The sequence below is a fragment of the Triticum urartu genome, chromosome 3, assembly GCF_003073215.2.
Source record: "Triticum urartu cultivar G1812 chromosome 3, Tu2.1, whole genome shotgun sequence".
NCBI lineage: Eukaryota > Viridiplantae > Streptophyta > Magnoliopsida > Poales > Poaceae > Triticum > Triticum urartu.
This window is the reverse complement of record NC_053024.1, coordinates 305572418-305581397: the sequence shown is the minus strand read 5'-3', so window position 1 is coordinate 305581397 and position 8980 is coordinate 305572418.

Below are 8980 nucleotides of genomic sequence, written 5' to 3'. Positions count from 1 at the left end.
CAGCTGCCGTGTCTCGGATGGCGAGGCACATCGTCAAGCGTGCTGGGGAGGCCCGAGGTGGCCAGAGGTGCTTGGTAGGGGGCGGCTACGGTGCCTGGACGCACTGTAGCACGCTCCAGAGCGCCCAAATGGATTGGCATGCCATTTTCTAAGCAGTGTGGGCGCGGCCAAAGGTGTCTGGTAGCTCTAGGGGGAAGTAAAGAAGTAAGCTATGGCCTTGGATGCCTTGGGGAGCCACTGGAGTGAGGAGGGAGGTTGAGCGAGAGAGAGAACTTGCTGTCCAGGGAGGTAAATGGGGGTGTTTCATCCCTTTAATAATTGAGAAATGGCCAGGGGAAAGTTGTTGGAGGTAGACGAGGGTCAGGAGTAGCTATGGTAAAAAGTTGAGGCCATGGAGAAGAGTGGAAGAGGTCAAAGTAGTTGTTTTGGTAAAGTGGCAGAAGGTGTTTGTTGTTGGTTTGGTCTGGTAAATGAATTCCATTTGGTACGATATTCCACAGGGTGAAATGGAACATATAATTAGGGTCTTCCACCAATTTTGAGCTCATTTGGGAAAAGTTGCCAATACAACTTTTGTAAACCCTAGAAATTAGCAGAGATGAACTTGTGTAGATCTGTAGTTCAGCAAATCATTTCCCCTTGATGAACCACTTGGTGTAGTGGCCTCATTTGGTCATGTGAACATGCTCACAAAATTTGGGTTCAAGGAGAGAAAGTTGGTAGTACAAAGTTGTTCAAATTTGATTCTGGTCAGAGAGGGTTTTGGGGCATTTTGGTGAACCAAAATGACCCTAATTGAGATGAGGCTTTGCATGGTGATCACAATATGAATTTGTGACTTGCTAGATTTTCCTTGGATTTTTATGAAAATATTTCCCGTAGAAATATTTCAAATCCTTGAAATGGGTAGAAATGGTTTTGGAGGGTTTTGTCCAATATTTTGAACATGAACATGTGTTGAAACTCTTATATATGGAAAATATATGTCCACTGAGTTCCCCTGATTTTTCTCAAATATTTTTGAGGCCTTAAAGTAATTTTAATCTATTAAAGACCATTTCTGGCCTTAAGAAAAAGCCTTTAAATAAAATAGGAAAATTACTTTTAAAATTATATTTTTGTGGTTTATGGTAGTCCTATATCTAGTAGGTTTCAAATATACTCTTTGAAATATTTTTCATACCCCAAATCAAGTACTTGTAGTGCAAACCTTAATTCAGGGGTTTTTGGAAAACTAATTTTTGAAAATATTATTTGGCCAAATTATTTTTGGAAGAAAATACTATACTATTATATACACATGGCATGATCATTGGGCAGAAATTTGGGGCAAGGAGATGAAGTATAGAAGGTGGAGTTGTGTTTACTTTTAAAGAGGACTTGAAAATCACACAGAGAAAACCAACTCCAAATAAAAAGCCAAATAATGCAAAAAATTTTGTCAAACCACACTTTATCATGATTTAATAGCTTAAGTGTTGTGGTATGAAAATCAGGGTGTGACAGACCTACCCCCTTACAAGAATCTCGTCCCCGAGATTCCCAAACTAGGCGTGGAAAGGAATACGAAAACTGGACCTGGGGTAGTCTTCACGTCCTCATACTGCTTGTTCTTCCGAGTGGTGCTTCATTGAACCTTGAAGTACTCAATGGCGTGGATTCGTGTATGACGTCCTGCTTGGTCCAGGTAGCAATTGGGGTTTCTCGCATAGGTCATATTAGGCTAGAGGTCGATGGCTCGGTGATCGATGTCCTTGTAGAGACCGGACTAGTTAGGAAGTTGGAAACATTTTCGGAGTGGTGTTGTGTGGAAAAATGTTGTGCATAGTGGGTGACTCAGGTGGTAACTCTAGCTGGTAGCCGTCCATTCTTCGTCTTGAAGTGATCTTGGAGAGGGCCGATAAATCTTGGTGTGAGCTTCCCTTTCACATGGAAATGCTTGGTTCCTTTGAGAGAAGTGGCTTGCAGATACACCTGGTCTTTGATGAGAAAGTTCACTCCTTGACGATGGTGGTTGGTATAGTTCTTTCTCCTTAGCATGGCGGTCTTCAAATGTTCCTTGACCAACTGAATGGCTCTTCTTCCATCTTTGGGTAGACAAGTAGGTTACCAAATAATGATGACCACTATCTTGTCTAAGTACTCCATGGAGACTTTGTTCATGGGGTACATAAAGTAGCCTGGGGAGTGGTGGTGGTCACGGTTGATTGTTGGTCAGGGTCTACTTGACCTAGAGCCAAAGCCCATGGTCATGATCCGACCATGTTGTGGCTTGGTAGGGCTTAAGGGTTTCAAGGGTTCTAGTGTGCGAGTGAACATTTATCATCTTATCTTTAAGCACGACTTCTGAGATGCCAATAGCCTATCTAGGCCCTCAAACAAATAACCTTATACCACCGAAAGCATTTTTTCGTATAGGTCAAATCCAATAATCACTCATGTGATCCATATTCTCGTGACTCCCGAGAGGAGGTCTAACAAAAATCATATATGTCTACGATCTCCAAACTCATATGTATGGCCACCCCTAAAAATCCATGGGTAGAGCATACAAGCTTCCAAACGGGAATAAAACACGACAATCCAAGTGTCCATCCTATTCTTCCAACGTCCATGTTAGTGTATCTCTATCCTAAGGAAACACGTCGTATGCCACTCCAAAATCTTGTTTCCTTCCTATGAATCAACTCCAACAACCCGTTAACTTCCGTTAATCATTACATAATCCTTTAATTCTACAAATCCGATGTCTATGGTGTTCCACATGATCTTTTAATGTCCTATAATCCCCAAATACTTGAAAGGTCTATTCTTAATATAGTTAGTCCACCAATTCCAACTATCATGATCTGATAAACTCCAATGTCAAGTTTATATAGATCCCTAAATCAACTCCGACAATTAACCCAATCTCCTAGTTTATCATCCACCGAGAAACATGGTATCATGATCGAGATCATCAGCCTAAATCCAATTTACTCTGAACCATGTAGACCTTCTCAGCATCTATATTCCACTAGGATCACCTATATGAATCCAAATCTCATGCCCAACGAGAACTTCTACACTTTCCCCCATGTCATTATCGTAATCTCAACTATCTCCTATCAATATCCCATGGCTAAGTCAAATCCATATTCTTCCAAGTGTTTCGTCTTGTGATCATAATCATCTTACTAAATCCAATTTACTCCATGTGTAATGAAGTCTATGCTACTATATTAACACGATCCCACAAAGTTCATCTACCAACATGAAAACACATGGTTAAGTATTCGAGCTGGGTATCTCGTGAAGTATCGAAGGGTCTAGGGATGGGTTTGTAATCTTGAGGGGTAAACATAACTCCATTGGGTTACACTTAGTCGACGAGGCTGCAGCAAAAGTCTTCAGCGCCAGTTGGTTGCTGAGGTGGAATCCGTGGTGTATCTTGTCTTGCCGGTCTTCAGTTGAGGAGAGAGATGAGAGGGAAAATAGCATAGAGGAGGGGAATGCCAAAAGGGGGTTCTATAGTGCAAGTGCAAACAAACAGGTGCAAAAAGGGCCAAACCAAAGAAACAAGGTAAGGAAGGTGATATAGTCACGTACTAGTTGCCTAGTGAAAAAGTGCGACCTATATCAAAACACAAACAAATAAAAACACGCAACACACAATCATGGTTCTATATGAACCATCATACGGACTCGACTACGCATAGGGGGGTACACGACTCATCCTACCTTAGGGGTTCTCGGACTCTGTAGTCGTGCTAGCTTCGTGTCTCGTGAAGTCTTCTGGGTTTTCCTCAGGTGTTGCTACGTCTCTTGTAAATGTTCGATGAAGCAATCCGGGTTGAGCCAGAAGAATCTTCAACAATCTCTCGCTTGATGAGCTGATGGGGTGGAGGTGGTTCCTCGTAGCTGGCATTGACTCTGTCTTCTGTTTCTTTCTTAATATTAACAATCCCTTTTGCCTTCTAAGGCGTCGATGGTACCAAGTAGGTAACCCTTTATGCAATGACATTAGCAAGGCAAAGTAGAGGTCCAACCTATCGGTTACGTTGATGACAACATTGTCAGCGTTCTGGGTACGACGGTCCCCAGACTTGCCTGCCTGCAGCCTGCGGCGTGGCTCAAGTGGGGGCCCAGCGTGGCCCATCTTCATCAATTTGAGCTCAAGACCCTCGCGAGGGGCCAAGCCTCGCGGGGCAGACGACCAGAAGCTTCCTCAAAGGCAGCCTCATTAGGAAGGCTCGCGAGGAGGCGGAGAGATCAAGGCAGGGGTACCTCGCGAGGAGCCTGTGACACAAGCCATGATGATCGAGACTAGGCGGGCGCCGGCCTGCGCAGAGTCCTTGTTTCCCCTTTGGTGTAAAGGGGGCAAGCACAGGAAAAGGTATCAAGCAAAGGTTACCATTCCGGTGCAACGAGACCAAGACCAACAGAGCGGCAGGACGGAGGTCACCGTGGAGCCCAAGACGGCGTCATCACCAGTACTTTTGGCAGCCGAAGACCACCATTGGTCAGGATAACTCGTACTAGATGTTCCCCTTCAAAATGGCCAATTGTTGGCGCCCTTCCCGCTCATTATTTGGGCAGAGGCCCAGGGCCTCTATAAATAGAGCTAGCCATCACAAGCAGAGGGGGAAGGAGCAATCCATTGATCGAGAGAGAGGGACGTCTAGAAATCGGGTAGAGCCCTAGCAGAGAGAGAGAGAGAGAGAGAGAGAGAGAGAGGTGACTGAACTCACCCTAGCAGTTCATCGCACCAGCTCAAGAACACCTCTCGCGAGGCTGTTCTTCCCTTCTACTGTTCATCATCAGCCCCTGAGGCAATCCACCACACCACACACTTGAATAGGGTATTACACCACAACGGTGGCCCGAACTAGTATAAACCTCGTGTCCCTTGTGTTGTTCGTTGTTTCCAGCTTAGATCACGCGAGGAGATCGGACGTAGATCAGTAGGGGGGAGAATTCCGCGCGCACCCTAGTGTTCGAACCTCAAGGGTCTGCCGGAACCCGAAATCTGACATTTGGCACGCCAGGTAGGGGTGCACCGGAATCTTTCTTCCGCTATTCGCGTGCGATCTTCCGTCGTGTCCATGGCTGACGCTCGTCGGGCTCGCGCCGAGCGCCGGGCCGCTCTCGCCACCCGCGTCGCCCAGACGGCGCACGTCGGTGGTCGCCCTCGTCGTTCCCCGTCCCCTGCCGCCAACGCCGCCACCGGTCCGGCGGGGAACAAGCAGCAGGCCTCGTCCTAGCATCCTTCAGTACGGCAGGAGGGCCGCACCGCTACACTATCGCCGACTCCAGCCGCTTCGTCGTCCCACGCCCGTCGCGCCCCGCGAACGCGCACGCCGCGCTGCTCCTGGCAACAGAGCTCTTGCACTACCGCCCCGTCGACGACCTCTACGAGGAGTGGCTCGCCCGCTTCACCGAGCTCGTCAGCGCCGCAGGGGGATCCCGCTTGCCGTCCTTCTCACTGCATCACCGCGTAGGAGGCGAGGATCAGGAGGTGCCTCTACCACCTCCTACCCAAGAAGGCGCCCTGGCTCCAAGGCGCGCAGCCCCAGGGCGAGACCCACCGTGTCTGGTGCCTGCGCAGCAAGAAAGGAGCTGCCAAGAGATCCCTCGTCCCCGAGAAGGTGCTCGCGCGCTCCCAGTACCGGTGTGCCAAGGTCGCATCCCTGCACCTCCACGCCAAGACCCCGCTCTGCTCCAAGCGGCGGCGCGCGGCAATCCCCAGGAGCAAGCCCACTACCAGCAAAGGGCACCGGTGGCCACAGCCGGCTGCCGCGCCCTCACCCCCGAGCTACGCGGCGTCGCATGGCCAGGAAAGTTCAAGCCTGAGCTACCCCCTCGCTACGATGGCACGGCGGACCCCGCGGAGTACCTGCAGCTCTACAAGCTGTGCATCGAAGCCGCCAACGAAGACGAAAGGGTCATGGCGAACTGGTTTCCCATGGCGCTCAAGGACGGGGCTCGCACCTGGCTCCTGAAACTGGCTCCTGGAACGATCTCCTCCTGGGATGAGATGCGCACCCACTTCATCGCCAACTTCCAGGGCACTAGTGACCGGCTCCCGGCCGTGAGCGATCTGCGCCGCATCAAGCAGTAGCAGGGGGAAACATTGCAGAAATACATCCAGCGCTTTAACAACGCTCGCCTCAAGATCCCCAAGGTGACTGAAGAAGCCATCATCTCGGCCTTCTCCGATGGCGTATGCGACATCAAGATGAAGGAGGAGCTAGCAATCCATGAAGACCTGTGCACATCCCTCGAGCTATTCAACTTGGCGACCAAGTGCGCCAGGGCTGAGGAAGGGTACCTTTCCCTCCTCGAACTCCTAGCTACCAACATAGAAGAGAAGAAGCCCAAGGCCAAGGACCTGAAGCGCAAGGGGGCTGCTGTGCTTGCAGCGGAACCAGACACCAAGCGAGGAAGGGATCAGCTTGAGCCATCCAAGGGCAGCCGGTACTGCGTGTACCACAACCTCCACACCCACAACACCAACGAATGTCAAGAGCTCAGGGCCGTGAGAGATGGACGTGTCGGCCGACGCCCCGAGCGCAACGACAGGGGCTATGGCCGAGGAGGAGGAAGAGGTGGCGGACGATGGGAAGACCGTGGCCCTCGCCAAGGGTGGCGTGACCGACCTCGCGAGGATCGCTGGCAGGACCAGCCTCGCGAGGGAGGCTGGAGAGATCAGCCTCGTGAGGATCGCCCGCACGACAACGCAGGCCTTCCTCCTCTGCCGCCACCGCCAAGAAGGAACGAAGACCAACATCAAGACGAGGGGGCTGGGGGCTTCCAGGAGCCGCGCGTGATCGCTTGCATCTTGGGTGGAGTGCAGGCCCCAGCCTGACAACGTGTCTTCAAGCAGTTTGCTCGCGAGGTGAATGCAGTCCTCCCCAATCTTGAGGCCACGTGCCCACTCAGGTGGTCTGCGTGCGCTATCATGTTCAGCTCAGAGGATCAGCTCAAGTGCGCGGCAACGGCTGGAGTCCTCCCAATGCTTTGCTCCCCGGTCATCAGCAACGTGTAGGTCACCAGGACCCTCATTGACGGTGGAGCAGGACTCAACATCCTGTCCGTCGAGACGTTCGACAATCTCCAAGTGTCGTACGATCAGCTTCAGCCAACCAAGCCCTTCTCAGGAGTCACTGATGGTTCCACTGTTCCAATCGGGCAGGTTCCTTCCAGTCACCTTCGGGCAGCGCAACAACTACCGCACCGAGCTCATCGACTTCGACGTCGCCCACATCTGTCGGATTTCGGGTTCCGGCAGACCCTTGAGGTTCGAACACTGGGGTGCGCGTGGAGATTTCACCTCCTACCTACCTGCACCCCTCCGCCATGCTAGGATCTAAAACTAAGGAAAGAACAACACAAGAGACAAAGGGTTTATACTGGTTCGGGCCACCGTTATGGTGTAATACCCTACTCCAGTGCGTGGTGTGGTGGATTGCCTCTTGGGCTGATGATGATGAACAATACAAGGAAGAACAGCCTCGTGAGGGTCCGTTCTTGGCTGGGGGGATGAACTACTGAGAAGAGTTCAGTCACCTTTTCCTCTCTATCTCTTCCTCTCTCTCTCTCACTTCCCGCCTCCCTTTGCTATGTGGGTGGCTGGTCCTATTTATAGAGGCCCTGGTCCTCTTCCCAAATATCGAGCGGGAAGGGAGCCAACAATGGCGGGCTAATTTGAAGGGGGACAGCAAGTATCAGCTATCCTGACAAAAGTAGTCTTCGCCTGCACAAAGCTCTGGTGTTGACGCCGTCTTTGGCTCCACGGTGACCCCCGTCTCATAGTCCTCCTGGTCTTGGTCTCGTTGCACCGAAATGGCAACCTTTGCCTGATGCCTCAGTACTCCACGGCTGCGCTTACCCCCTTTGCACCAAAGAGGAAAGGAGGACGCTGCGCGGGCTGGCACCCGCCTGGCGCCCTGAGTCATCATGGCTTGCGTCACGGGCACCTCGTGAGGTACCCCGCCTTGATCTCTCTGCCTCCTCGTGAGCCAGCCTGATGAGGCCGTGCCTGAGGAAGCTCCGCGTCGTCCGCCCCGCGAGGCTTGGCCCCTCGCGAGGGTCTTGGGTTTCTGTTGGTGAAGACGGGCCGTGCTGGGCCCCCCCTTGAGCCATGCCGCAGGCCGTAGGCAGGCAAGTCTGGGGACCCCCATTCCCAGAACGCCGACAGTAGCCCCCGGGCCCAAGGCGCGCCCGGACATGGCCGTGCAGGGAGGCGGAAGGGCAAGAGCGAAGCGCCGTGGGCCCTAATAGCCTGCGGCCTTGGGCGCCACATGGCGGTTAATTGGACGTGGGCGGCATTGTTCCCCCACGCCCTCCTTACTTTGCGCCATGCTAGGCGGACCCGCAGTCGTACACAGCCGTTCCCCTTTTATTGCTCGGGAGCCCTGTGTCCTTCCTCTGCTCGAACTCTGGTTTCTGTTTTCAACTCAATCTCGAACCTCCCCCCTTCCCATCGCCATGGCTCCAACGAAGAAGGGAAGAGGGAGGGAACCCGCGTCTCCGCCTTGCCCACCGCCGCTGGCGGCTCCCGCCGAGGGCTTGGGCAAGGTCAGCTCGGCTCTGGCCACCATCTTCAATGAATGCGGGAGGACAACAGCCTGGCCCGCGTCCCACTTCTCCATCGACAGGACGGCCACCGAGGTCCCGCATTTTGCCAATGCCCTGTGGGCGGGCCTGGTTCCTCCCTTTTCTGATTTCTTCAACGCCGTGCTTTCCCACTATCAGATCCACATGATGCATCTGGGTCCTGAATCCATCACCCTCCTTTCGGTCTTCGCCTTTGTTTGTGAAGCTATGGTGGGCATCCTTCCTTCGGTTGCCTTGCTGCGCCACTTCTTCTCGCTGCACCTTGTCGATCCTACCCAATGCTGGGTGTGTGTGAGCTTCGTTGCCGCGTCTGAGACTACGGCCTCTGGGATTGACTTCAAGCTCCCCCTTCCCGCAGTTGGGTTCCGCGAGCGGTGGCTGT